General features: G+C 40.7%; 1 pseudogene; it reads right to left on the bottom strand.

The window, feature by feature from the left end:
- Positions 1 to 6,141: 6,141 nt before the first annotated feature.
- LOC116275274 lies at positions 6,142 to 19,781 on the bottom strand (annotated as a pseudogene).
- Positions 19,782 to 24,075: the final 4,294 nt, after the last annotated feature.

The following is a 24,075-nucleotide window of genomic DNA, read 5'->3' as shown; positions in this document are numbered from 1 at the left end:
CAGAATGGAGGACAAAAATCATCATTTCAATTAATGCTGGAAGAGTATTTGATTAAAATTCAACATGTCTTCCTAATAAATTCTTGAAGCTGGGTATAAAAGGAATATACATCAACATAATAAAACCTATATATGTCAGACCCACACAGCTAGTATCATACTGAACGGGGAAAAAAGTATTTCTTCTAAGATCCAAAACATGATGAAGATGCCCATTTTCATCACAGTTGTTCAACATAGTACTAGAAGTCCTAGCTGGAACAATTGGACAAGAGAATGAAATGAAGGGCATGCAAACTGAAAGGGAAGAAGTCAAATTATTCTTGTTTGAAGATACATTTGGAAAAACCTAAAGACTCCATCAAACTATTAGCATTGATAGATAAATTCAGTAAAGTTACAAGATACAAAATCAAAAATTAGTACCATTTTTTTATGACAGTAGCAAGTAATCTGAAAAAAATCAAAGTAAATCCCATTTACAACAGCTACAAATAAAAATAAATGCCTAGGAATTAATTTAACCAAGGGAATGAAAGATCTATAACTACAAAACATTGATGCAAGAAATGTAAGAGGACACAAATATATTTCATGTTCGTGGATTAGAAGAATTAATATTGTTAAAATGTTCATAATACACAAATCAATCTACAGATTCAACGCAATTCCTGTCAAAATACCAATAATGTTCTTCACAGAAATATAAAATACAATCTTTTATTATTATACTTTAAGTTGTAGGGTACATGTGCATACCGTGCAGGTTTGTTACATATGTATACTTGTGCCATGTTGGTGTGCTGCACCCATCAACTCGTCATTTATCAAGTATAACTCCCAGTACAATCCCTCCCCACCACTACCGTGGCCCGTTGTGTGATGTTCCCCGCCGAGTCCAAAGTGATCTCATTGTTCGGTTTACCTATATGGTTGAACATGCAATGGTCATTGGTTTCTGTTCTTGAATGGTTAAAATGATGGTTTCCAGCTGCATCCGTAATACAAAGGGCACAGCTCATCGCACGCTTAACCGCATTGGCGGTGTATATGTGCATTTTAATCAGTCTGTCACTCATGGACATTTGGGTTGATTCAAGTCTTTCGCTATTGTGAATAGTGCTGCAGTATGCATTATACGCATATTGTGTTTTGCTTTGATTTATAATCCTTTGGAGTACCTTGTGTGGATGTGGGTCATATGACATCTAGTTCTGAATCTTTGAGGAATCGCGCTGCGCAATGGTTGAACTAGTTTACAATCCACCAACGATTAATAAAAAGTGTTCCTATTCCTCACATCACCATAACTCTGTTTGTTTCCTGACTTTTTTGTAATTAAGCCATTCTAACTGGTGTGAGGTAATTTTCATTTATTGGTTTGTTGCATTTCTCCTGGCCGAGTAAGTGGTGACATTTTTGTATTGACCGCGGCTGTATGAATGTCGCTGCTTTTTTGAGAAATGTCTGTTCATATCCTTTTGCCCACTTTTGATGGGGTTGTTTGTTTTCTTGTAAATTTGTTTAGGGTTCACATGGGTTCTGGATATTAGCCCTTTGTCAGATGAGTAAGGTGCAAAATTTTCTCTATTCTGTAGGTTGCCTGTTCACTCTGATGGTAGTTTCTTTTTGCTTTTGGAAGCAAGTTTAATAAGATCCCATTTGTCAGACTGGCTTTTTGCTGCTTTCTGGTAGCTTTGATTGTTTTTAGACATGAAGTCTTTATGTCTATATGTCCTGGATAGTACTACCTAGGTTTTTAAGTTTTTATATAATATTAGAGTTAACATTTGAAGTCTCTAATCAATCTTAGTGTTTTAGCCATAAGGAGTAAGGAAAGGATCGGTTTCTTTCTACTTATGGCTAGCCAATTTCCCAGCACCATTTAGTAAATGAGAGTCCTTTCCCCATTTCTTGTTTTCTGTCAGGTTTGTCCAAAGATCAGATGGCTGTAGATGTGGTATTGGCTGCAGTTCTGTTCTGTTCCATTGGTCGATATCTCTGTTTTGGTACCAGTACCATGCTGTTTTGGTTACTGCAGCCTTGTAGTATAGTTTGAAGTCAGGTAGCGTGATGCCTCCAGCTTTGTTCTTTTGACTTAGGATTGTCTTGGAGATGTGGGCTCTTTTTTGGTTCCATATGAACTTTAAAGCAGTTTTTTCCAATTCTTTGAAGAAACTCATTGGTAGCTTGATGGGGATGGCATTATAAAATACAATCTTAAAACTTATATGGAACCAGAAGAGACCCAGAATAGCCAAAGATGCCCTGAGCAAAAAGAACAAACTTGGAGGAAAGAATCACATTATCTGACTTCAGATTATACTACAGAGCCATAGTAACCAAAACGGCATGGTAGTGGCATAAAAACAAACACATAGACTAATGGAACAGAATAGAGAATCCAGAAACAAATCCATATATCTACAGTGAACTCAATTTGACTAAAGGTGCCAAGAACACACATTGGGGAAAAGACAGTCTCTTCAGTAAACAGTGCTGGGAAAACTGAATATCCATACACAGAAGAATGAAATTAGATTTGTATCTCTTGCCATAAATAAAAACCAAATCAAAATGTATTAAAGACTCTAAGACCTCAAACCAAAACTAACAAAAAACATTTGGGGGAAACTCTAGGATATTGGATGGGGCAAAGATTTCTTGAGCAATACCCCACAAGCACAGGCAACCAAAGCAAAAATGGACAAATGGGACCACATCAAGTTAAAACTCGAGCATGGCAAGGGAAACAGGAGGCAACCCACAGAATGAGAGAAAACATTTATAAACCATCCATCCAACAAGGGATAACAGCCAGAATATATAAGGAGCTCAAACAACTCTAAAAGGGAAAAACCCCAATAATCCACTTTTAAAATGGGTAAAAGATCTGAACAGACATTTCTCAAGACATACAAATGGCAAATGGGTATATGAAAAGGTGCTCAATGTCATTGATCATCAGAAATGCAAATCAAAACTACAATGAGATAATCTCGTTATCTTTAACAAATGCTGGCAAGGATGTGGAGAGAAAGGAACCCTCGGGCACTGTTGATGGAAATTTAGATTAGTACAACCACTATGGAAAATAGTTGGGAGGTTTCCCAGACTAAAACTACAGCTACCATACGATCCAGCAATACCACTGCTAGATATATATATCCAAAAGAAAGGAAATCAGTATATTGAAGAGAGATGTGTACTACCATGTTTATTGCAGCACTGTTCATAATAGTCAAGGTTAGGAACCAGCTTAAGTGTCCAACAGACAAGTGGATAAAGAAAACGTACATATACACAATGGAGTACTAGTCAGCCATCAAAATGAGATCCTGTCATTTGCAGCAACATGGTTGGAATTAGGGGTCATTGTGTTAATGTTCTCATTTATTTATGGGAGCTAAATATTAAAACAATTGAATCATCCATAGAGACAGTAGAATGATGGTTACCAGAGGTTGAAGTATAGGATGGGGAAGTGAGGATGATTCATGGATTTTAAAAAATAGAATAAGGTCTAGTATTTGATAGAACAGCAGGGTGATTATGGTCAATTTGTGTACACTTAAGTATAACTTGATTGTAACACAGGTTAAATGCTTGAGGTGATGAATACCCCATTTACTGTGTGATTATGCATTGTATGCCTGTATCTAAACAGCTCATATACCCCATAAATACGTATACCTACTATATACCCACAAAAATTAAAATTTTTAAAAAGACAACATACATAAAATAGGGGACATAGTTACACAGTAGAAGATCAAAATACAATACATAAATACCATCGATTATATGCTGACAACTCTGAAAATTTAGACAAAAAGGGTTAATTCCTAGGAAAAGACAACTTAGAACTGATACAAAAATTTAAAAGCTCTTATTTCCATTAAAAGGAGTTGAAAAAATCTCTCTAATAAAAACCTGTGTGGTTTTACTGACAAATTCTCTCAAATTGTCAAGGAACATATTCTATCTTATAATGCAATAGGAAAGAGGCAGTATTTACCAGTCCTGATGCCAAATCTAGTGAAAAACATTACGCAAAAACAAAATTGTAGGCATATTACCCTTATAAACATAGATGCAAAAATTGTAACGTTAGTAAATTAAATCCAAGAGTATATAAAAGTGCTTGCGGATATACAAAGATATCTTTTACTATCAGAAAGCTCGTAAACATAATCTGCCACATCCACGGATTAATAGAAAAACCAAATATTGAGAGTTCTCCATAGATCTCTTGTTTCGTATATCTTGTGAGCAGAAGCTCCACAGTATTTTTTCCAAACTAACTTTTCAAGGATCACCGTATAGAAAAATATTCTCAAAGATAGTGTCTCCTTCAAAGGCCAGAGATGGCAGATTTTACAGTTTGATATAATAAATATGTCTCACTTCAGGACAAATGTTAGACAGGTCTATTTCTTAGCCCATTTTAAAAGATTCAGGATTCCTCGGCTGTGATACAATCCACTACATGTGCAGTAGCCACCTAGCCTTCCCTTTATTGCTCTCATGGGGCATGAGGGGCAAAGGGAAGTGGTGTGAACATGAACATGTTGCCTGCTGTGCCACAATAGTCCTTTTATCTCGTACCCGTGGTTAGTCTCATGTCTTCTGCCAACCTCTATAAAACTATGTCAGGCTAACTTACTTAGTAGAGTAAAATCTCAAACTTTTCGTTTCTTGACAACTATCATCTCAAAATGTATAAGATAAAGAATGTAATAATACTCTACAACTATTTGTGATAAAAATTCTTACATAAGACAACATTAAAAGCATTCTTTTTCAAATCAAGAGAATTTTTACTGTAATTCAATGTTGTATTGAAGATCCTAGTCAGTATAAAAAAACAAAAATATAGGCATAAGGATTGGAAAGGAGAAATTAACTCATAAGAAACTCAATCTACAGACAAGTTATAAGAGAAAAATGCACATTAAGATGGATATAAGAATGGCATTCAAATAGTATATTCACATTTGGTTGTATATCCATATGCTAGAAGCAAATAATTTAAAAGTGTAATCAAGATTCTGTTTAGAACACAAGTACAGAATATCAGGGAAGTAAAAATAAATCCAACAAAAAAATGTAAGACTTCTATAAGGGGAAAAAAAAACCCTAACTCTGAAATATCAAAAATGGAGAATTACAGCATGTTTATTAAAGGCTTAATGTTTAAATTTTTATAGAACTCAATACTGTCACAAACTTCATATAGAATAGTAAATATTCCAAGTATATTGTCCAATAAAAGAATAGGAAGGGTACATTTCTGTATCAAAGAAATAACCATCATGCTATATTACACTGGTCGATCTTGACAGGGGTGGAAAAATTGACCAATGCAAAAGAATAGGGAGTCCCAGAAACAGACTCTGAAAGTGAGATGTCATGGGTGAGGGAATTTTTCATATAGCTGGATTATTTTAACCTTACGAGAAACAATTTAATGCCTACCTCACACGACACCTAATAATGTCACATGAATTAATAATTCACCTGTTTTCTACTGATGGTTTAAGAAGCTTTATTTTTTGAGCCTGAGAGTTAAGAAAAATCTAAGACACATAAATATTGACTATGAAGGAAAATTAATAAACTTCATTAAAAGTCACTTTATGAACTATCAAAAGCTAAGAGAAATTATGAATTGATATTTTTGCAATACATACTAAAAAAAGTTTTCAGAATATGCAAAGAAGTCCTACAAATAAGCAGCAAATGTGCAAAAGACATAAATGGGCATTTTAATGAAGGTAAAACAAAACCAATAAAATATGAGATTTTTATTGGTGATAAAATGCCATCTCATTGTGATCTTGACTTCCATTTTGATATCCATTCAACTGGCAATAACTGAAGTCTGACGATGCCAAGAGTTGGGAAAGCTGTGATTCTGTAAGATTTCTTACATCTTATGAACAATAACTTGAGAAGATAACATTAATACCATAACTGATGAAATACTTCATATATATATATACACACACACATATATATACAGGAGAAAGAACTGTTAGATTATAAAGTGTTTTAATATTCAGTTTGAGGACATGCCACCAAATTCTTTTCCAAATATATCTGATCTCCTCTCTTCTCGTCAAATGTACAACCTAGCCCCTTTTGCTTAGGTGGAGCCACAGGTCTAGTTGTGACCAATGAGTTGGGAGTAGAAGTGACACGTTTCTTCCATGCCAGGGCACTGAAATGTTGACTCCAGATTCTTCAGAACTTTCCCTCTGGCAGCTACTGTCACCCTTTCAGACAGTGACTGTTCTGTCAGCCTAGGTCCTTGATTCCGTATAATACATTCTTTCCTGTTGAATACAAAGGACATAGAGCAAAAGTGAGAAATAAGTCTTTGTAGATTTAAGCTGCTGAGATTTTGAGGGTTGCTTTTTACTACAGAATACCATGACCTATTCTGACTGATGCATACACAATAGAAGACATGGACAAGGCTGTTTTATAGCACCAGTGTTCACAATGGCTTTGGAAACAACCCAAATACCTGTCCCCTGAAGGAGGATGACTAAACTGCAGTATATTTACTCAGTAGGTTATTCAGTCGTCAGAGTAAAATAACTACAGTGACACGTAACAATACATATGAGCGTTAGCAATATAAAGTGAAAGTAAATCCAAAAGTTAATTTATAAATATAATATATATTTTCATACATATAACAAGATGCACTTTTTAGAAAACTAAAATTCAAATACTCTCTAAGAATACATATAGGCATCATAAAATTATATAAAAAAGCAGAAAAATGATAACCACAAGTTTCAGAATGGTAGTTACCTGAGGTAGGAAGAGTCAAGGGCATAGGATGAAAACTGCATTGTTATGTGTAAGCTGTTATCAAGATCTCGATTTTTGAGGAGTAGCAGAAGCATTTTATAAGTATGATATAATTAAAAATAGCTAAATGGCAGTTTATTCACGATTGAATGCTTGATGAACTAGAATCATAGCTAATTCATATTCTAAATCTGTGTACCTGAGATTGTTACACATAATGACAGAACTGGTCCTATTGTCGCTATCTTTGCAGAAAGAGGAGCATATATGTGGATGGGTTCTCAGTCACCCAAGGTTCAGTTAGAATACAAGTGTGCACCCTTTACCAGCATTAAGTTTTGAGAGAAGGGTGACTTGTGACCGAAAGGATCTCTTTTTGATAGGATCCAAATCTGCCTGAACATTCATGTATCATATTTCTTCTATAAGGTTCTTAGTGATATAAATTCTTAGTTAAAGGCTGAGCAGGAGGTAATTTCTGCATGAAACAGGAAAATTCATGATGTAGTAATTACTTGATGACCATCCTACTCCTTTGTTCCTATTCTGCCAGGCATTGCTCCAAAGACTGGGGATGGGAATGGTACACGAGTATTCTCAAGGCCGGGAAATCTGTTTGTTGAGATGTGCAGGCAAACAAAATGGGTGTTATGGGAAGTAAAGGAAGGTCACTAATCCAGACTGCTAATGGGAGGAGAGGTGACCCCACCACCACCACAGCTGAGGCCTAAGGTACAAATAAGATCTATCCAGGTAAAAGGTTGGCATGATGGGGGGATTAAGGGTGGAAGACAAAAAGAGGGATATCTCAGGCAGAAAGCAGTATGCAGCTTGAGGTTGCAGCAACAACCTCGAGGAGGTTTTGGTCAACTCTAAAGTTTAGTCTGGCTGGACAGAAAAGAACAAAAGGGAGAATGACCAGAGGAAATCTGAGAATAAACAGATTATGCAGGGCCTGGCATGAGTTGGATTTTAACCAGAGGGCAGTTAGTCACACTGTGTGTGGATCAGAGGTGTGATGTCAGATTTGCATTTCAGAAAAGTGACTCTGTGCTGCTGTGTGAAGGAGATACTTAGAGGGTGGATGAGGGTTCCCACAGGAAACAGCATACTTATGGGGTTCGATTGAAGAAATTTAGGGAAGAGCTACTTCTCTAAGTGTAGGCAGATCAAGCCAACCACAAAGGGGACAGTAGCACCCAGGAAGTGGCAAGAACAGAGCCTTTACCACACCAAGACCAGAGGGTCAAGGTAGCACAGCTGTGTACCAGGGCTTGGTGGGACCTGGAGACAGGAATGTGGCCACCGAACAAGCTGTGGCTCTTGAGGAATGACACTGTCAAAACCATTCACGGAAGGAAGAGGGAGGGATACCCCAACTGCCACGTCCTTCTAACCTCTGATTTCCTGCCCTTGCCTCCCACTGGCCTAACCCAACAGGAGACTGATGGCACAGTAGCCCAGGTGATGCAATCTGTAAAGGTCAGCCTCCTGGACATAGAAGGATGTAGAGGAGAAAACGTGCACAGGAGGTTTATTATGGACTGCATGTTTGCATCCTCCACTCCCCAATTTATGTTGAAGCCCTAATCCCCAATGTGATGGTATTTGTAGGTAACTGGATTTAGATGAGGTCATGACGGTGGAACCCGTGATGAGATTATTATCCTTAGAACAACAGAGACTAGTCTCTTCCACCCATATGAGGAAAAAGCAACTTTGTAAGTTACGAATAGGACCCTCACCAGGAAGAGAATCTGCTAGCACCCTGACTTTGGACTTCCCAGCCTCCAGAAATGAGACATAAATGTCCATCGTTTAAGCTACCCAGCCTATAGTATGTTGTTATGCCAGCTCAAGCTGACTAAGACAAATCTCTAGTGGTAATTCCAGCATTATGGTGGGCTGAACAGGGAGATGGCATAGCAAAGAATTGGGAAGATTTGAATGAGACTCAGTAAGTCCATCCAACTAGAGGACTTGTTTCCAAGGGGTGATGACCACAGAAGAACTACAGACATGGTCCACAGAAGGGCCCTCTTTTCCCCCTCCATGTGGGAATAAGAGAGCTCAGGAATATCTACCACCCTTTAGCACCCTCACTCCTCCTTAGGAGAGTAATGGTTAATGCAGTAGGTTAGAATCTGACATTCACAGGCCATGCTTCTCTGGTGGATAGGTACACATGTCAGTGCTCTTAGGCAGAATGGCTTTCCCTCACTCTCTTCTTTACAACCAGCATCCACATCCTATGATGGCCTTGACCATGGGTAGAACTAATCAGCTGAGCCAGGGTCCCTCATATGCTCTGGCTGTATATCTCACCCAGTGATCCTGGGCATGTGCTTCTGCTCTGTAGGCCAGATCTCCCCTCTAAGGGTGTAATGTTAGACTTGCAGGGTTGTAGGAGGGGAGGGAGGATGTTTGGGAATTTGATCATGGTTTAGACCCAAGTCACATTTTTCAGGCCACCACCCTCAACAATAAAGTTTATAGCTTGATCTCGACTGAGATGTCCCTGGTGTCCCTTTCAATTAGTTGTGACATAAGACAGGAAATACAATGAATATCTCCAAAGACCCCACCTGTGGGTTGTCCACATATGTTATGTGATACCAGAGTCATATCGGCTTCTGACTGAACCTCCCAGAGGTTGAACATTTATTCAACTAGCAAATGTTCACTAATGTCCCGCACAACAGGTAAGATTTCTAAATGGTAGCTGGGAAGCTGTCTTTTTATCCGAAAAGAAGAGCTACATGACTGGGGGCTGCCATTCTTTTCACAAAGTGGATCAAAGGGAAATGGTTGTGCTCCAAATCAGAGGTGTGTGGTTACCACATTATATATGACTAGAATCATAAAAGCAGCTGAGTGTTCAATATATATTTGTGTGTGTAATCACTTGGATATGCCAAGTTTACTTTATGCCTGTTTTCTTTACTGCAATAGAGAGGATCTAATACAGGCCTCTATAGGGTATGGAACAGCATGGGCCCAGAGGAAGGTCAACAAATAATGTAGACCAGAAAGGAGAAAAGAGTCCAGTAAGGGATGCAGCAATTGATGATACAAAGTTCATGCCATGCATCTGTAGCTTGAAATGTTTGTAAACTTAGCTTGATATAATAGCCTACCAGCCACTTTAAATTTATCCATGCCTACTTGTCCCAGAAATGATTGAGTATCCATATCATAAATTATTTGCAATTTGTAGCAACCATTCTCTTTATAAAGCCTAAAGATCAAGAACCCCTTTGAGTATTATTGACAATTAAAGATGTTTAGTTCAGGTATCTCAGCACCAGAACCTTCTCTGTAATGAAAGATGTGTATTTCTACCCAAGAGCATCACATTTAGATATTCAGAAGTAGCTGATTTATAAACACCGGGGATTAGTTACAAGAAGCTAGCAATCCCAATGCTTTTGTTTTAGCATCTTTTTGTGAAGGAACTCAGACTAAGATCTGAGTGCACGTAGTTTATTTTGGGTGTGATCGCAGGAAACTGGTTGGGGAGTGAGACAAAGGAAGCAGCCAACAAAGGCTACCTTACTCACCACTGCGGCTCCTGGAGCTTAATCCTGTTGAAGGATTCTGGGAGCCACAGTAGGAAACAAGCCTCAGAGTTATGCCACACACGAGGCAAGGGAGTCAACACCAACTCCCATCAGTCAATAGTTGAGGACTCCTAGTGTATGTGTGAATCCACTGTTGGTGGATAGAGGAAGTCCTCAGGCTTAGAAGCAGGTGCTGGTGAACGGGAGTCAGGCCAGCATGCCCTGAAATGGAAGGGGCTGACAGAGTCTGGGCAGGGTACCAGCAGTGTCTGCTACATGCAACCACAGACCTTTGGCCCTCTCTACCATTATTTAGAGGGCCTGGATGGAATGAGTGCCCTGGATGACACAGAAGGGCACTGGGTGATTATATTGGACCAGACCAGCAGGAGGACATAACCCACTGAGTATCCTGATATGAGTCAAGGACACTGCACTGGAGACTTTACAGCAAGACGTTCCTGAGCACCTTACTTATATTCCAATGTAACAACCCAGGGTTATCAAGAAACAGGAAGCTAGAGCCCTAAATACTCTGGTCTGACCCTGGTCTCCCGTGGTCATGTCTAAATGGTTCAGATCTGAGTGTCTCTTTTACAGGGGATTTCATGTGTTTGGAAGGATTCTTTCTCCTAAGCCTGTTGTCTTAAAAGTGCCCTGATTTCTCAAGCAAATCTCAATCCATAATACTAGGAAGGAAGGTCCTCTTGGCTCCTTATGCACTTCGCCCTCCCAGTTTCCCAATGCTGGATCCTAATCTAGAGAATCTGTTCCTTATGTTGCAAGTTAAGTGAAACCAAACTTAAAAGAATGCCCAAAGATTGACATCCAAACAATGCTTCTCAAATTGTGGTTCTGAGATCCCCTGCCCCAAGAGCTGGAGGAACTTGTTTAAAAGGTGGATTTGGGGACTCCATTCCACACCCATTGAATCTGAATCTGAGTCTCTGAGAAGATAGCTGCACCTATTTTTTTTTAAAGAAATCCCATTTATTTTTGGCTATTGGGGCAATGTCATCTTTTCAATATGAAGAAAAGCAAGTTTAACACATAGAAATCTCAAACGTAGGATAGAATAAAACCAAGTGTAGGGGCAGGAGAAGCAACAGCAGAAAGAAGATATGAGATGTTGCAGAAAAGATGGAGGAGGGTTCCCCTCTCCTCTGGGGATTGACTCAAAGGCTGATATGGCAGTATATACCACTACATAGTCAGGGATGTTAATTCCTTTTCAGGGGTAAGAAAAGGTGGGGATTAGGACATTTCTGGAAGCTTAGCGACCAAAGATGGTCTCTTGTCCCCACCTGATCCCCTTTCTCTAATCTGAGATGTGCTTGAAGAGCTCCTGGATGGCCATGTTGTTCCCAATACAAACAGCAGAAGTTTTCAGGCCACGAGATGGGATGTCATGTACTGTGTTTTTGATGTTGTTGGAGACTCATTCCACAATATAGCTGCTGCTGTTTTTTGCAGATTAAGCATTTTCTCATTGACCTCCTTCATGGACATCTGACCACTGAAGATGGCAGCCATGGGAAAGTATCATCCATGGCGGGGTTCACAGGCAGTCATCATGTTCTTGCCATTGAAGATCTGCTGGGTAAACTCAGGCGTTGATAGAGCTTGATACTACTGGCTTCCATGGCTGGTGAGAGGGGAAGAGCTAGGCATAAAGAAATGGAGATGTGGGAAAGGGACCATGTTGACTGCCAACTTGCAGAGGTCAGCATTCAGCTGTACAGGGAAGCAAAGGCAGGTGGTGACACTGTTCATGGTGGCTGAGATGAGGGGGATCATATCCCTGTAGGTTGGTGTGGTCTGCTTCAGAGTGCGGGAGCAGATGTTATAGAGGGCTTCGTTGTCAATGTAAAATGTGCTGTGTGAATTTTCTCTCAACTAGACAGAGTGTGATATTATAGGGTTCAACCACGGTGTCATTTTGGGTGAAGGCACAACACTGAAGATGTTCACAATGCAATCAGGGTACTCTTCTCAGATCTTGCTGATGAGAGTGTCCATTCCAGAGCCTGGGCGCCCACTCAGCGAGTGGGTCACCTAGAAGACTTGCAGGCAGTCACAGTTCTCTGCCTCCTTCCATAGTGAAATAGAGAAAGAAAAGAAAATTATGATTACCTAAAATTGCTGTTTAAGCTGAAATAGGCTTTTGGTAACCACACCGCCCCTCCCTGCAACCCCCAAATGTTGAGGCTAAGAAAGAATATTAACTGCTTCACTGTGAAACATTAACCATGTCTCTGCTCTGCATATTTTGTAAGTTCTGTAAGTTCCTGTTTTTCTTGCCGCGTAGCACAGGTAACAAGACAGATAAGCGCGGCCTGCAAACATGTTTTCTAAGATGTAAGACCTGTCACATGATTAACTGTTTTTGTTTGGGCCTCTGTAAGCCCAATTCCTGCTTCACCTTTTTCCCGCCTCAAGATACTTAAAAGGGCCTGTCCCTCTCTGTTCAGGGCTCAGACTTCCTGGATGCAAGTCCACTGAGCCAGTGTACACCTTAATCCTCCTGTAACCCTATTGGTCTCTCTAGTTCTGATTTCCCAGTACATTTTCTGGGGGCTCATCCGGGATTGGAGATGGCAAATTTTGTCTCCTTTGCCTGTGGGACTGGAGCCCGGGCTGGGGCAGACCCAAGACCCTAGGCACCAACGGGAAAACTTCAGCCCAGAGAGATCAACTCTCCCATGTCCCGGTGCCCTTCCCTGATAGTGCAACAGAACCAGAAAAGGGGCTGCAGGATGATTCCAGGAGCAGTGCGCATTCTTCAGAACCACACTAAGGTTTGGGGCCCCAAGACGGGACCCCTCGCATAAACACAGAAGGGGGGAGACTGATTGCCTCCCAGGGTTTAACTACTAGTTTGACATAGAGGGGCTGAGAGTGGAGAGGATGGCTCACTGATTCGGATGAAGCTTACACCCCCACTGACACACGACATGAGAGAGGCTTGCTAAGGTGGCTTAGGAAAGGAAACAAAAACTGAAGGTGGTGACAGTGGCTTGCCACCCCAATTAAGGAACAGGTACTGGGAGCGAGGAGGTGTGTGAAAGTGTGTGAAAGAGACAGTTCCAGGAGGGACCATTGCGGGGCATGATGTGGGGAGGCACAGATCTTAGTGTTGACTGTGTGCTCCGAAGCAAGTGTGTGACTGAGCAGGCCTAGGCAGATCTGCATATGGCTGAAAGGAGCTGCCTTATGACTGCAGCAGTCGTAACAGGAATAATGTACTGTCCTAGCTAAGTGGTGCCTGAAACTCCCATAATAGGAACCGGTCTGGTCAGTCTGACACAAAGGGCTGAGTGACTACGCATCATAAAGGGAGGAATGGGAGGAAATTGTCAACCTACTCCATTGGAGTGGATGTCAAAGAATTTTAAGAAAGGTTTTGGAGGAGATTATGGAGTTAAAGTGACCCCCCAGTGGTTGAGAACTCTCTGTGAATTAGAATGGCCTTTTAATGCAGGTGGCCAGCTGAAGGAACAATAGATAGGGAAGCAGTTGGCCATGTATTTCGGGTGGTAAGTGGAGTCGAGGATAGCCTTGGCATCCAGATCAATTTACATACATTGACTCCTGATTAAATGTGGTCCAGACTCGCCCCAAATGGCTATAGCCTTTTTTGGCAAACTATTGTAAAGCCTTAGTGGCCCAGGTGATATCATCTTCAGGTGATAGAAAAGCCAATTATGCCAGGGACCTCAGAAGAAAAGAAAAAGTAACAGGAGAGCCAGGAAAAGCCAGTCCTACAAGCACCTCCAGAGGAAAGAGGTTCCTCCCGTTATTTTCTAATACACCTGCCCTTGTCAGGGCTAGGACAGGGTACAGAGCAAATGGCCCTTGAGGAATCGAGCTCAGAGGAAAGCAACTCTCCAGCATCACCTCACAGGGGAGAGCCTGAATCCCTGCCCGTGAAAGCTAAGGAGGGAAAACAAGGTGATGTAGCAAGCCACCTCCAGTCTAGCCACACCCGAGTCTTACAAATGCCCCTCTGTGAGACTTGAGCACAAACTTATAATGAGCAAGGCCAGGTTGGGGGAGGGCAGTGGATTTTCATCTACCAGCCCTTCTCTATGACAGACCACCTAAATTGGAAACAACATACTTCCTCCCATTTGGAGATGCCCCAGGCTCTCATAGACTTGATGAGGTCCATTTTGCTGACTCATAACCCCACCTGGCCAGACTGCCAGCAGCTCCTTCTGACACTGCTTAATACAGAAGAGCACTGGAGAGTGACACAAGCAGCTCTCTGGTGGTTAGAGAACAATGTGCCAGGTGGCACAAATGATGTCCTGCATTATGCCCGGGAGCTGTTCCCCGAGACAGATCCTAACTGGGAACCAAACGAGGCAGGGGAGCTCCAACACCTGCAAGGGTACTGAGAAGCACTGTTAAATGGAATAAAAGCAGGTGGGAAGAAGGCCATGACAATAGGAAAGATTTCAGAGGCCCTACAAAAGGCTAATGAAAGCCAAAGTCAGTTCTACAAGAGGCTCTGTGAGGCATACTGGCTCTATACTCTATTTGATCTGGAGGCTGTTAAAAATCAGCACATGGTGAATACCTCATTTGTTGGCCAGGCACAAGGTGACATTAAGCAAAAGCTTCAAAAATGGGAAGGTTTCACAGCCATAAATGCTACTGAGCTCTTATAGAGGTGGCTACCAAGGTGTATGTCAACTGTGAGCAACAAGAAAAGAAGGAATCTGAGCAGAGGATTAAGAAAAAGGTCAAGCTATTGGTGGCAGCCCTGGTTGAGAGACTGGCATAATGAGGGGACGCAGTCGTGGTCATGTAAGAGGTCAGGCTAGACCAAGATTTGAAGGCCAGATTAGGCTGGAGAGGAATCAATGTGCACTATGCAAAAAGGACACTGGAAGGATGAATGTCCACAGAAAGATAGAGGAAATAGCTGTGACCAGGGAATATGGCTAGAGCCACCAGCTGCCAGCCATTGTGTTCTAAAACCAGACGCTCACCTGATAAGCCTAGCAAAGGCTGCAGGCTATGAGGACTGAGGCAGACCAGGCTCCATCTCTTCAGGCCCCAGGAGCCTATGGTCTTAGTAGAGGCAGGGACCAATGGATGGACTTTATGGTAGATACAGGAGCTGAATACTCGGTAGTGACCCAACCTGTAGGGCCACTATCCAAGAATTATACAACTATTATTGGGGCAACTGGAATCTCTGAAAAAGAGGCCTTTCTGTCTGTCCAGGAGGTGTGTTATTGGAGGATGGGAAGTCAGCGTAAGTTTTCTGTACCTCCCACACTGCTCAGTCCCCTTGCTAGAAACAGACTTACTCCAAAAGCTACAGGCACAAATTTCCTTCGGGCCACAAGGAATCATATCCTTAAACTTCAGTCAGCCAAAGGCTATGGTGTTAACCCTCACACTCCCAAAGGCCAAGGAGTGGAGACTCTATGCAGAAGTACCACTTAAGCCAAGACTGCCAGAACCTCTTGAAATATATGGGCGAATTACTAAAATACCTGGAGTGTGGGCAAGGGACAACCCACCAGGGCTGGCTATACATCAGGCACTAGTCCTAGTAGAGCTAAAACTGGAAGCCTCCCCAGTACGAGTTCACCAATACCCAATTTTCATAGAAGCCATCTGAGGTGTTCAAAAGCATATAGACCAGCGTTTCAAGCATGGAATCATAGTTAAATGCAGGTCACCTTGGAACATTCCTTCATTGCCAGTTCAGAAGCCGTCTGGTAAATACAAGCCAGTCCAGAATTTGCGTGCTATAAACTGGGTTATGGAGACAATCCACCCAGTGGTGCCCAACCCATACACCTTAATGGGACAAACACCAGGTAGTACAACCTGGCTTATTTGCTTAGACCTAAAAAATACATTCTTTTGTCTCTAGCTGGCACCAATAAGCCAGCCTATGTTTATATTTCACTGGGATGAAACACAGCACACTCGGACAAGGCTCCCACAGGGGTTCAAGAATTCCCCTCCAATCTTTGAAGTGCTGGCATCACATCTCAGAACTTTTGACCCAACTAATGACAAATGCATCCTGCTGCAGTGCATAGACAATCTACTTGCAGCCCCTACTTGGGTGGACTGCCTACAGGGCACTAAGAAGCTCCTCCGCCTTTTGTGCCTTTTGTGGAAAGCAGAATATAACGTATCTAAGAAAAAGGCACAGATCTGTTCAGAAGGAGTCAAATATATAGATTTTGAAATAAGTCATGGGAAACATGAACTTGACAGTGAACGAAAGTGGGGCTGTGTGGTCACTTCTCACCCCAACCACCCGGCGTCAAATAAGTTTTTAACAGCAGCAGGTTTTTGCCGCATTTGGATTCCAAACTTCTCACTTATGGCAAAACCCCTATATGAAGCCACAAAGAGGGGAAAAAGGGAGTCCCTCCTTTGGGAGGCTGACCAATAAACCTTTTAAGAAAATCAAAAAGGCCTGGTTTCAGTCCCCAGGGTTGGGACTGCCAGATCAAACCAAGGGCTTCTTTCTGTATGTCCATGAATGGAAAGGAATGGCTATAGGGGTCCTAACTCAAATTATGGGGTCGTGGCATCGACCTGTGGCATACTTATCTAAACAACTAGACCTGTTGGCACTAGGCTGGCTTCCTTGTTTCAAAGCGTTAGCCGCCACAGCTCTGGTGTCACAAGAGGCTAACCAATTGGCCATAGGACAAAAATTGATTATTCAAGTGGCACACACAGTTACCACCTTAATGGATCAGAGAACATCATTAGCTATCATCAAACCCAAGAATGACTAGATATCAAGGACTCTTGTGTGAAAATCCTCACATCATTATAGAGACTGTAAATACACTAAACCTAGCTACTCTTCTGCCCATAGACCAAAACACCCCCTACCTCAGTATTACTGTGTGGACGTAGTAGATGAGGTGTTCTCCAGCTGAAGGGACTTAGACCACCTCCTTCGTGGCCCAGATGCTGAGTACTTCATGGATGGAAGCAGATTTGTCTCAGACAGGGTCTGTTGAGCTGGGTATACAGTACTGACATGGGATTCCATGGTAGAGGCACAGTCTCTACCCACCAGGACTTCAGCTCAAAATGCAGAACTGATGGCTCTAACAATGGTCCTGTCAGCCAAAGGAAAGTGGTCAATATTTTTACTGACTCTATGCCTTTGCCACATTACATGCCCATGGAGCCATATATTTTTTAAAAGCATAACATCAAAAGACACAAACATAAAGGGTATAGATATAGGAGACAGAAAAAATAATGAATGGTCTCCTGAGAGAATGAAGTACCATGGCCCAGCCACCTGGGCAGAGGATGAAACATGGGGGTATCATACCTCCATTTATGTGATAAATTGTATCATATGGTTACAGGCTGTTCTTGAAGTTATAACCAATGAAACGTCAAGGGCCTTGAATTTGCTGGCCGTGCAAGCCACACAGATGAGAAATGCCCTTTATCAAAATAGGTTAGCACTAAACTACCTCCTGGCCTCAGAAGGAGGAGTATGTGGGAAGTTTAACTTAACAAATTGCTGTCTAGAAATTGATGATAATGGACAAGCTGTCATGGAAATCACTGCTAGGATGCAGAAATTAGCTCATGTTTCAGTTCAAACCTGGAAAGGTTGGTCTCCAGACTCCCTTTTCAGAGGATGGTTTTCATCTTTCAATGGATTTAAAACCTTAATAGGAGGGTTTATGCTTATCCTTGGCAGATGCTTAGTACTCCCTTGTCTTCAGCCTCTTCTATTCAGGAGTATACAGTCAACTGTAGAAGCAATTGTGGCCAGACATACTACCACCCAAATAATGGCCTTAACTAAATATCAGCCTCTACCCAAGGAAAAATATGTGCCAACCCAGGAAGAAACAAATGATAGTGGTGCCTTCTATTAAAATCCATCTATAAAAGGCACCAAAGAGGGGAATGAAAGAAAATTATTATGATTACCTAAAATTGCTGTTTAAAGTTAGGCTGAAACAGGCTTTTGTTAGCCAGCCCCCCCATGCCTCCCCCCCCCGCCCCCACCCCCTCACCAACCAAAGTTTAAGTTAAAGAATATTAACTGCCTCTCTGAAACATTAACCATATCTCTGCTTTGCTTATTTTGTAAGTTCTGTAAGTTCCTGTTTTTGTTACTGAGCAGCTGCAAGGTCACAAGGCAGACAAGCACGAGCTGCAAAACATGTTTACCTTTTCTAAGATAGAAGACCTGTCACATGATTAACTACTTTTGTTCTTGCTTCTGTAAGTCCACTTCCTGCTTCACATTTTTCTCAACTCAAGACACTTAAAAGGGTCTGTCTGTCTTTGCTCGGGGCTCAGACTTTCTGGATGCAAGTCCTCTGAGTCATTGTACACCTTAATAAATCCTCCTGTAACCCTTTCTATCTCTCCAGTTCTGATTTCCCACTACAGTACCACATCCAGGATGGAATCAACCAGCTAAGCCCCTTCTGTGTAGTGGCCTTTGGCCCAGTTGTTGCCAGCCCCAGACTGCCCAGAAACAAAGTTGTCTCATCTAAAGATCTGGCCAAAAGGACCTAAGCAAACAGAGTCCATGGTCCCAGGTTCTAGATCCACCAGGATGGCATGAGGAACATACTTTACACCTGTGGCTTCATTGTAGTGCACAGAGATGCGGTCCAGCTGCAGATTGCTGTCCCCATGGTAGGTGCTGGTGGGGTTGATGCCATGTTCATCACTGATCACTTCGCAGAATTTGGCACTGATCTAGTTGCCACAGTGACTGGCCTGGATATGCACGATTTCCCTCATGGCTAAAATTTAATTTTTTTGTTCACCTCAAGGTATCTATGGGGCAAGAAAACATGTAATTTTTTTTTCTCTGTTGGTCACAGGATAGAGGGCTGGAATGTGCCACAGAGGCTGGAGCCAGCAAGGTGTGAACACGGCAGAGGAAGGTTGAGAGGAAGAAAGCAGCTACACCTTTAAGAAGCAACCTAGATGATTTTAATACATGACCTAGACTCGTGGTTCTCAAATTTTGCTACACATTTGAATCACCTGGAGCACTCCAACTCCCAACGTTCAGGTCACACCCAAAGCCAATTAAACCTTCTGGTTAATGTCCAGATCTCACTCCTGGATTTTGGCTTAAGACTCCCCAGGTGATTTCAGTGTTCAGCCAACTTTGAGAACTAGTGACCTGACCTATAGCTAGTAAAGATAAAGCAGTTACATGATTGACTTTGAGAACCTGGGTTTTCTCAGACATTAAAGAATTTTTGAAAAACAGACCCTTCTTTCCTTCTGGCCTTAAATCTTATTTAAGATTTTCAATTTATAGGTGAGGAAGCTGAGTCCTAAAAGGTAAAACTGAAGTGGCTAAACAGCTAATTAAATTGATATTTCTTTTTTTATTCAATATAATAAGTGTTCTTAAGTTTAGTTCCAATATTCAGTGTTTAAGTCATTGTCAGATGGAAAATCAGTTTTGTGTTACCCTAATATTCCAGGCATCTCCAGTGCATGATTTTAAAAGTATTTTTAGGCCAGGCATGGTGGCTCATTAGCCAGGCGTGGCCATGCATGCTTATAATGCCAGCTACTTGGGAGGCTGAGGCAGAATAATTGCTTAAATGCAGGAGGTGGAAGTTGCAGTGAGCCAAGATAGCACCACTGTACTCCAGCCTGAGTGACAGAGCAAGACTGTCTCAAAAAAGAGTATTTTTATGACTTTACTCTTGTACATTTTTCTCAATTTCTAAAAACATTTTAATATTTCAACGTCCTGACTAATCTCCTTAAACAATAACAGTAGAACTTTTGGCAAAAATTTGAAAAGACATATATAAAATCCACAAATAAGAGTTAAGTCCTCCAAACCATATAATCATAAAGTCACAGGCTTTTAATAATGAGCAAAATAAACACATACAAAATTTTGCATATACATACATAGTACAAGGCTGAAGTATATTGACATTTATCTCAACATTTGCAAGTATATAAAATATTGGAAGCCCTGGCCAGGGCAATCAGGCAAGATAAAAGGCATCCAAATGTAATAGGAAGAGAGGACATCAAACTATCCCCATATGCAGATGATATTCTGTATCTAGAAAACCCCACAGTCTCAGCCCAAAAGCTCCTTGAGCACATAAACAACTTTAAAGTGTTGGAATACAACATCAATACTTTTGAGAAATCAGTAGCATTCAGTTACCTAACAGCACCCAAGCAAGAGCCAAATCAGGAATGAAATCCTTTTTGATGGCTACTACAAGGGAGAATAAAATACCCTAGGAATATAGCTAGCCAGGAAGTGAAAGATCTCTATAATGAGAACCATGAAGCACTGTTCAAGAAATCAGAAGACACAAATGGGAAGGAGCATTTATGCTCAGGGACAGTAAGAATCCCATATTGTTGAAATGGCCATACTGCACAGAGCAATTTAAAGGGTGATACTATTATCAATCTACCAGTGGCATTCTTGGCGGAACATGAAAAAACTATTCTAAAATTCATATGGAACAAAGGAGCCTGAATAGTCAAAGGCAGTCCTAAGCAAAAGGACAAGGCTGAAAGCATCATGCTATCTGACTCAAACTATGCCAAGGGCTACAGTAGCCAAACAGCATGATATTGATATAAAATGGACCGCGTAGATCAATGGAATGGAATATAGAGCCCAATAAGGCCACACACCTACAACAATCTGATCTTTGACAAAACTGACAAAAATAAGCAATGGTGAAAGGACTCCCTATTCAATAAATGGTGCTGGAATAACTGGCTGGCCACATGCAGAAAATTGAAACTGAACCTCCTTCCTTATACCATATGTAAAAATCAACTTGAGATGGCTTACAGACCTAAATGTGAAACATAAAACTATAAAAACTCTGAGAACCTAGGAAATACCACTTGGGACATAAGAATGGGCAAAGATTTCATGACAAATGCCAAAAGCAATTACAACAAAAGCAAAAGTTGACAAGTGGGTCCTAATTAAACTAAAGAACCTCTGCATGGCAAAAGAAACTATCAACAGAGTAAACAGGCCACGTACAGAATGCGAGAAATATTTGCAAAGTATGCATCTGACAAAACCTAATATCCAGAAACTATAAGGAACTGAAACATATAAGCAAAAAGCAAACAATCCATTAATAAGTGGGCAAAGGAAAGAACACTTCTCAAAAGACATACATGAAGCCAACAAGCATATGAAAAACTCCATATCACTGATCATTAGAGAAATGCAAATCAAAACTACAATGAGATACCATCTTACCATCTCACACCATCAAAATGGCTTTTTTAAAATTTTTTTTTATTTTTTGGGACTGCTCATACACTGCTGGTGGGAGTGTCAATTCGTTCAACCATTGTGGAAAGTGGTGTCACACTTATTCACTATCACAATAAGAGCAGGGGAAAGACTTGCCCCCATGATTCAGTTACCTCCCACTAGGTCCCTCCCATAACATGTGGGAATTCAAGATGAGATTTGGGTGGGGGTACAGCCAAACCATATCAAACATCCATGCCAAAACCTGTAACAACATACTAGCAAACTGAATCCAATAGCACATCAAAAAGATATAATCAAGTGGGATTTTTTATACCAGGGATGCAAGGATGGTTCAACATATGCAAATAAATGTCACATCAACAGAGTGACAGAAACCATATGATCATCTCAAGAAACACAGAAAAAGAACTTGATAAAATTCAACATCCCTTCATAAAAAACCTCAAACTAGGCATAGAATAAATAATAAAAGCTATATACAACAAACCCACTGCTAACATACTAGACAGAGAAAAGTTGAGTCTTTCCTCTAAAAATTGGAATGAGACAAGGGATGTGCATTCTTACCACTCCAATTCAATAGTACTGAAAGTCCTAACCAGGGCAGTAAGTAAAGATAAAAGGCATCCAAATTGGAAAAGAGGAATTCAAATTGTCCCTCTTTGCTTATATGATCTTATATCTAGAAAATCCTAATGACATCACTAAACTTAGATGTGATAAATTCAGTAATTTTGCAGGACTAAAACAAAATCAACGTATAAAAATGTGTAGCCTTTCTATACACCAATCTAGCTGAGAAAGAAAGAAAGAAGGCAATCACATTTACAACACTTTAAAAAAAAAAAAGTGGCCAGGGATGGTGGTTCACTCCTGTAATCTCAGAACTTTGGAAGGCCAAGGCAAGTGGGTGACTTTGTCAGGAGTTCGAGAGCAGCCTGGCCAACATGGTGAAACCCCATCTCTATTAGAAACATTTGGTGCAAAAGTAATTGGGGATTTTGCCATTTAAAAAAATGGCAAAATTTAGCCCAGCATGGTGACTGTATCTCTGTAATCCTAGCTACTCAGGAGGCTAAGGCCTGGGAATCATTTGAACCCAGGAGACGAGTTGCAGCGAGCCGAGATCGTGCCACTGCACTCTGGCCTGTGTGACAGAGCAAGACTCTATCTCAAAGAGAAAAAAAAAAAACTAGAAACTTAGAAAGTAAAAGATCCCTAAAATGAAGAAAACTACAAAAGACTCAAGAAATTGAAGGTGACATAAACAAATGGAAAACATGCTCATGGATTGGAAGGATTAATATTGTTAAAACCAACCATATTGCCCACAGCAATCTGCTGACCTCACAGAATATATTCTGTGAAGAATATATTTCAAAATATTCTTCACAGAATTAGAAAAAAAGATCCTGTTTCATATGGAACCAAAAAAAGGGCCTGAATACCCAATGCAATCTTAAGCAAAATGAACAAAGTGGGAGGCATCACATTACTTAACTTCAAAAATGTATTACGTGGCTATAGTAAGCAAAATAGCATGCTTCTAGTACAAAAATAGACTGGAACAGAATACAGAACCCTGACATAACGCTACATATTTATAGCCATCTGATCTTTGACAAAGCTGACAATAACTTTACAGTGGGGAAAGGACACCCTCTTCAATAAATTGTGCTGGGAAAATTGGATAGCCACATGCAGAGGAATGAAACAACCACCGTCTCTCGCTATATACAAAATCCAACTCAAAACAGACTAAAGTCTTAAATGTAACACCCAAACTATAAAAACACTAGAATAAAACCTAGAGTAAACTCTCCTGGACATCAGTCTAGGCAAAGAATTTGACGAAGGCCTCAAAAGCACAGGCAACACACAATAGATGGGACATAAACTATAACTTCTACACAGCAAAGGATAACAGTGAAGAGATGTTGAATGAGAGAAAATATTTGCAAACTATGCATCCAACACGGGACTAATACCCAGAAGACATAAGAAATTCAAAACAGGAAAAACAATCCATTAAAAACTGGGCAAAGGACATGAACATCTCAAAAGATATGCAAATGTCCAATAAGAATATAAAAGAAATGTTCAACATCACTAAAGGGAAATAAAACACTACAATGAGATCATCTTACCCCAGATAAATAGCAATAAATTAAAGTGAAGCTAAAAATCACAGATCTATGAAACAATTGACTTTTTGAAAAGACAGAATTGAAACTTTTCCTTAGAAAATCCAAATAACTGAAATCAGAAAAAAAGGAGACATAAGACTACCAAAATACGAAGAATCATTAGACTATTACAAACAACTGTACACCAACAAATTGGAAAGCCTAGAAGAAATGGACAATTTCCTGAACATACACAACCTGCCAAGATTGAAGCATG

Source organism: Papio anubis, chromosome 6, assembly GCF_008728515.1.
Source record: "Papio anubis isolate 15944 chromosome 6, Panubis1.0, whole genome shotgun sequence".
NCBI lineage: Eukaryota > Metazoa > Chordata > Mammalia > Primates > Cercopithecidae > Papio > Papio anubis.
Note: the sequence above shows the minus strand (reverse complement) of the source record. Positions and strands in the feature narration are given on the sequence as shown.